General features: G+C 32.8%; 1 long non-coding RNA gene across 1 annotated transcript; it reads left to right on the forward strand.

Annotated features, from left to right (window-relative positions):
* Positions 1 to 195: 195 nt before the first annotated feature.
* LOC111407642 lies at positions 196 to 5,005 on the forward strand. Its single transcript, XR_002705147.1, has 2 exons — positions 196 to 254; positions 4,450 to 5,005. It is a non-coding gene; the product is annotated as an uncharacterized LOC111407642 (long non-coding RNA).
* The last annotated feature ends 2,447 nt before the right edge of the window (positions 5,006 to 7,452 follow it).

Below are 7,452 nucleotides of genomic sequence, written 5' to 3' on the forward strand. Positions count from 1 at the left end.
TGAGAAAAGAAGTCAAATATGACGGCTGAAATAGTAAAATAATGGTCAAAAAATCAATTTTTTTGGTGAAAAAATCGGGCCCAAACAGGCTCTAAGTCTATAAATATGAATGTAGTGGTTCTCCCTTGAGACTGAGCTCAGCACACTTCTTCCTTTTTTTTTTTTTTTTTTTTTTTTTTTAACGAGGTCTCCCAGCTTGCGCCAGACTATATATCGTCGTCCCTGAACCTCCGGCCCCTCAGCTGCTCAGGGAGGTAAATCGCAGAATGTGCCCTTAGTTTCTTGACATTCTTTGTTATGCTTCGTGTGGTTTGTGAGAGATTCACCATGTGGGTGATACTCTTGTAAATTCTTGAGTAGAATTTTGATTGCTGTTAATCAATAACTGTTATCCTCATTTGTGAGTAGTTTTTATACCATTGTGGGATAGCAGAGTGAGTTGGGAGGGAGAAATCTTTTGAACATTTGGTATTCCTTTGTAATCGATATTCTTGCTTGTTTTTGGGCTGTGTTAGTGGATTAGATAGCTATCGCTAAACCTCCGGGGCCTGTGGCCGAAAATTCTCGTGTGTTCTTTTGATTTCTTACGTTTCTTTTAAACAAAGTTGGGTCACAAATTTGGGACCTACAATGGTATGAGAGCTTGAAAACCCTTTGATTCATGTTCAAATTTGGTTTTAAAACTCGATTTGGTTCTGGTCGACTCTTCTGTTTTAAAGAAAACGTCAGATTTGAGACAATTTGTTAATATTCCTTAAAGAAATTTCTTGATATGTACTTGAAGTTGCTTTGGGAGTATTCTTGAGTATTCTTTCATGTTCACACTTCTGGTAACAAGTTTCATAACCCTCTCTGAAATTTCGAAATGGGGAACCTATGAGAATATTTTTTTATTTTTTAACAAAGGATTCCTGAAAACCTCCCTAAATTTACCTTTGTCTAGGGATCCCTGAGAGAACCCTAGAATTTGAGGGAATTAGGGTTTTGGTTTAAGGAAATTCAAAATTTTCAATGACTTTTTGAAGTTGATATTTTGCTACTTTGTGTGTGTGTGCTATAATATCTTAACTGGTTTTTAAATTCACATACCTGTTTTGAAGTGCTACATGGGCCTTGTTTGAATCCATTAATTTGGAAAAATGTATTATGAAATAGTGAATGATGGAGAATGTGTGGTTAAAAAAGAAGGATTTTTTTTTTACTTATGTTTAATATTATTTTAATGAAGAATGTGTGGTTAAAAATGAGTAATGTAGAAAAAATTATGGGAAAGAATTTTAAGTAAAGGATGACAAACGGGAGCATATTGTTAACTTTGTATTGATACTCTAATTGTGTTTATTTTGGGATTACGCCTCTATTCATGTGAATAACTTGATATCATATGTTTTGAACTTTTCTTCTTGTTTATTGAGTGTAAGCATACCTGTTCTTGATATTTTTATTGTATAGTCTTTCCTTATATTTGGATTATACTCTCTATCTTGCAATTGAATTTTTTAAAACCATTTGTTTAATATATTCTTACTTACAATTTTGCACAATTATCACATTGTTGCATTCTAAAGTAGATGTTCAGATTTGGGATGGCAAAGGAGACTTTAGCCTCTGGTGATGGAAAATTAAAGCTCTTATGCAACAGTTAAAATGTGCTAAAGTCATTGATGCAAGTTGGCTAGAAAACCTACCTGTGGATAGGAAAACTAAACAAGACGAATTAGGGTATAGTACTATGTTTCTCGACCTATTTGATTATGTAATTAAGAAAGTAGGGGAAACCAATACTACTGTGGAATTGTAGACTGCTTTAGAGAAACGGTAACTCACTAAGACTCTACCAAATAAGTGTTATCTTTGGAGACAATTTTTTAGTTTTAAGTTTGATCCTAGCACTGACTCTGGAGAAAACATGGACAGATTTAATAGGATCACTTAGGATCTGATAAATTGTGGTGAAAAGATTTCTGGTGAACAAAAAGTGGTTGGTTTGCTTAATGCACTAGGAGAGAAATGTAAAGACATAAGAAATGCTTTAGAATATGTTAGAAGAGACTTGACTGTTGATATAATTCATAGCCCTCTTTTAAATAGAGAATTGGAATTAAGATCTGAACATAAAGAGGTCTTTCATGATGAGAATACCTCATCTAATACAAAAACTCAAGTCAAAGGTATGAGTAACTTTAGTCGAGCTAATTATAATAGAGATAATAATCTCATTCAAAGAGGCTAAGAACAAAAAGTGCTACTGCTACGGAAAAACAGGTCATTTTATAGAATGTTTTAAGAAAGCTAATGATCAAGAGAATGGATCCAATCTTGAGAATGGTTCTTTAGCCATTGCTGCCTTTTATAAAGAAGCAGGAGCTAATGCTGGGGTGGTTTATGTAGCTTCAACTGAAAGGATTGATCAGAATTGTGTTTTAGATTCAGGTTGCTCCTTTCATTTGAGCCCCAATCTCAATTGGTTCTCTAATTTCTCAAGACTAGATGGAGGTTTTGTGAATCTTGGAAACATGAGACATGCCAAGTAAAGGGTATTGGCAATTTTGTCATGGGGTTTGAAAATGGTCAACACATGATGTTAAAACATACTAGGTATGTTCCAGCGTCAAGAAGAAATCTTATATTGTTAGGGGTTCTAGATGATGAGAACTATCATATTGAAATCAATAATGGTTTTAGATACATAATTAGATACCAAAAGCTCATTGTAGATTCCCCGAACTCTAATAGAATCTATGTTATCAGTTCTGAACTTGTTTCACCCAAATGTGTAAACTTTGTAACATAATATGATAAATCGCAATTATGGCACAAGAGATTATGTCATCTTAGTGAAAAAGGCTTGTTCTTCCAAATGAAGGGCAGATGAGACAAATAAGACCTTCTTCTAGATTTCAATATGCAGATTATGTATGTCTAGTTTGAATTTGATCCTTTTGATTTGGAACCACCTTCTTATGAAGAAGCTGTATCCTGTAAGGAATCCTCTAAGTGGCTTATAGCAATGTAAGTGGAGATGAATTCCTTATGTAAGAATAGAACTTAAAATTTGGTAGAAAAACCCAAAGGCTGCAAACTGATTAACTGCAAATGGGTTTATAAAATCAAATAATAAAAGATATAAGGCAAGACTTGTAGCAAAAGATTTTACACAGACTAAAGGAATAGACTAAATCGAAATTTTTTCACCTGTTGCGAAATACACATCTATTAGAATATTACTTGCCATTGTAACTCAATTTGATTTAAAGTTAGAACAAGTTGATGTTAATACTGCTTTTCTACATGGTTCTCTAGATGAATCCATATATATGACTCAACCAAAAGATTATGAAGTGAAGAAAAAGGAGAACTTAGTGTGTCTCTTGAATAAATCCCTGTATGGTCTAAAATTGGCTACAAGGCAATGATATACGAGATTTCATTCTTTTATATAGGGATTGAAGTTCAAAAAATTTGAATATGATCCATGTTTTTTATTTAAAAAATGATGGAGAAATTGGATTTTTCTATCGTCTCCCATATGTTGAGTACATGCTACTAGTTGGTCACAATTCTGTTACTCTCAACTTTATAAAGGAAAAGTTGAAATCTGAATTTGAAATGAAGGATTTAGGACTTGCTAGGAACATGGAAATAAAAAGGGGCAAAATTAATGGAAAACTATTTCTAACACAAAAATCTTATATTGAAAGAGTGGTTAAACGATTTTTTGTTTATGATGCTAAGCCTATTAGTTTGCCTTTATCTGCTTGTGTGAATTTATCTATTGATCAATTACCTAAGTTGAAGATGAATTTAAAAGAATGATGAATGTTCTATATGCTAATGCTGTTGGATCTATCATATATGTGATGGTGTGCTCTAGATCTGATATAGCTTATGTTGTAAGTGTGATGAGCAGATTCATGAGTAATCCAAGTGATCTTTATTGGGAAGCTATGAAAAATTTAATCAAATACTTGAAAGGCACAAATCAATCAGGACTTATGTTAAAAATTGATAAAGATGGTCTTGAGTTGAAAGGGTATGTTGACTCTGAATTTTGTTAGAAACGTAGACAATAGGGAGTCTATAACTGCATATTTCTATGTGATAAATAATACATGTATTAGATGAAAATCTCAACTTCAGAAATTAGTTGCCTTGTCTTCAAGTGAGTCTGAATATATAGTTACAAATGAAGCAGTAAAAAATGTTCTATGGCTAAAAGGCTTATTAAATGATCTAGGTTATGGAAAGTAAGGTAGAGTTATGGTTAGATAATCAAAGTATCATTTTCTTAAGTGAAAAATCAAAATTTTCACGATAAATTTAAGCATATAGATGTTAAATTTCATTTTATTAGAGACATACCACTTAGTAAATTCATTGATTCTTTGGGATTATTGAAATTTGAAGTTTGCTATTTTTATTTTTATTTTTTCCTTTCTTTGTGAACAGGTAACGAGTGCAAATGAAATTAGTTATTTAGTTTTTAAATGCACTTCGCTATTGTCTCAAATTACGGCAAGGTGGCGATTGTAAAGATTGGATTTGCTGACATTTTAGCCCAGAAAATGGTTGCTGGCCAATGATCCTTTAGTCCATCTAAATGAATGGATGGCTCACGCGTGGAGTACTTATGACCATTGGATGCATGGTTAGATGGAAAACGATACATACACCATCTGTAGCCATTTGAAGGGTGTGGATGAAACCCTTGTCTCTTGATATTCTTTGTCCTGCTTTGTGCTGTCCGTGAGAGATTTATCATCTGTGTGATATTCTTGTAAATTCTTAAGTAGAATTTTTAAGGGTTGTTAATCAATAACATTTATCCTCATTTGTGAGTAGTTTTTTATTCATTTCTAGAATAGCAGAGAGTGAGTTGAGAGGGAGAAATCTTTTAAACATTTGGTGTTCTTCTGTGATCGATATTCTTGCCTATTTTTGGGCTATGTTAGTGAATTTGAGCGAAATTTTAATGCATGCTCAACAAGAGATTGAGCATTCGATAGCGGTCATTGAACTTTTGAAGCCTTTGGTCGAAAATACTCACGTGTTCTTTTTTTATTTATTCTTACGTTTTTCTTTTAGCAAAGTTGGGTCACAAACTGTGTCACAAATCTGGGACCAACAATTATGGAGGCATGTTATTGCACTTTGTGCGACTTTTTTTCAGTTTATAAATTTTGGCCTACTAGCTTATGAACTATTTACTAAATGGTTAATTGACATTTGGAATGTAAAGTAATTGGAATGATACCGGTTGTCAAATATGGTGTTGACTAGAGATGTGTTTTACATAATAGATTCAACTTTTTAAAGTTCCATAGGCTGTTCTCAACTCGAAAAAAGCTGCTCTGACAAGGTTAAAAACCTAGCTTTGGATCCAGATTGTGAGTGGCAGTGCCTGTTGCCTTTTTTTGTTTTTGTTTCTTTTCCAACTCTCCAATCACTGCATGACACTTGTTGTCTAAATTTAAAATCAAGATTGAAGCCGTGTAACTGTAGCACAACTGTCTCAACTCAACCCCATATATATTCAGGAGGCATTCTTTACCTAATTCTGCTTCTCTTCCTTTCTGTATTGGGAAATGGTTTTATAGGTTCTCGGTATGAGCACTCTATGCTTAAAAATATAAGCACTTTGAATTAACTTTTTATTTTTGAACATGTCAAAATAAGTTACCTAAAAGCATGTTTGACTTTGCTTAAAAATGAAGCAGTTTCTTTTGGATTTAACTTTCACTAATAAAATATTAGTTATCTTAGAACTTTTGCTTGCAACTCATCTTTTTAAGCTTTACCAGCATTCTCAACTTGCAAAAATTAAAGTCCCCATTTACGGATTTTTTAGAAATCCTTTCGGCAGTTAGGTAAAGGATTCTGAAAGCTATAGTTCATGCTCTAAGAGGGTTCAAGAAGTTAGGTTTTGCTTTTTAAATGGTTCTTAAAGTCATAATTTTTCATCAAGTTACTTTGATATCGTTATTAGCACAAAATGTCCTCACATTTAGAGTTTATTGTGCAAAATGTTCCCACATTGCAATTTTTTATTTTTATTTTTTGGTTGCATTTTCACCCATATTTATTCCTTTCATTGCGACAATCATACTTTTCATTCATTTTCGCAATTAAAAGTTGTGAAATGACGAATACATCCTTTTATTTAAATAAAACAAAAGGAAAAGAAAAGAAGAAATTAAGAACTAATTGTAATCATAGTCCCAAAAATTTCAAAAAATTACAAATGATTCATAAATATATAACTAAAAATCAAAACTTAGAAAACAAAAATCACTTTATCTGCTTACTCTACCACTACAGCCGCCGTCGAATTTTTTCAAAGCACATGATTCACATTTCCCTGGAGCTTGCACTAGTGCTCCTTTTTATTCCTAAAATCCGGTAAGGAAAGATCCATCCACTTGATTTCCCTATTCCAGAAATGAGAACCTTGATTGGCTACCATTAATGGAGTCCCAGGAAGAAACATGCAGACCATCAGTTTCATCAAGAAACACAGATGAACCATTAGGTAATGTCAAGGAATCATCACAAGAATCATAACCCAATTCCATAATATTGGAAATTATACTGCTCTCCACAGCATCTAAAGCAGAACTTTCCTCGTTATTGGTCGGGGTCATCATCATCAATTCTTCGCAAGTGCTCTACTATTTCTTTGTTGGAAAATGAGCTAGGATTTCTAATGGCCATTTCACCAAACACCTCAATAGCAAGTTGAGTGAGCGAAGCCAGAGAGTTGTCAATCACCAGGATTTCAACACGTAATCTGAATTTGAAAAAATAAATAAGAAACTAATTTTTCTAGAAAAATTTGATGAGTGGAAAACCAGAAACCAAATTTTCTCCTATTCTTTTTTCATAGCAGGTTTTTTCTGACCGGTAATGAAAGGACTTTTTCTTCAATTAAATCTGATTCGTCTGAATTCTTCCCCCAGCAAAGGAAGAGATCTTGGCGGAATTGCCACATCAAGATTCACTGCCGAACTTATTCCAATTTCAAGAGTTCAGATCGAATTGGTATTGAAAAGGGAGTTGTATTTTTGCGGGGGCTAAATGGGGCGGGGGGAAGAAGATGGATTGATTTTTGCATTTTCGTTTTGATTTTTAATTATAGGGATATTTTGTGCAATGAACTTCAGGCATATGGATGTTTTATGATAATAACTCTTTAATTATGTATTTGTGCCTCATTTGTAATTTTCTAAAAAATTGGGACTACGATTGTAATTAATTATTTATTTTTTCCTTTCTTTTTTACATTTGTTTTAAATAGAATGGTATATTCATCATTTCACTATTTTTAATCAAGAAAATAAATGAAAATGATGATTTTCGCAAATGAAATGTATAAATAAGGGTGAAAATGAAAAAAAATTAAATTTGGAGATGTTTTGCACAACAAACTTCAAACGTACGGACGTTTTGTGTTAA

Source organism: Olea europaea, chromosome 13, assembly GCF_002742605.1.
Source record: "Olea europaea var. sylvestris chromosome 13, O_europaea_v1, whole genome shotgun sequence".
Lineage (NCBI taxonomy): Eukaryota > Viridiplantae > Streptophyta > Magnoliopsida > Lamiales > Oleaceae > Olea > Olea europaea.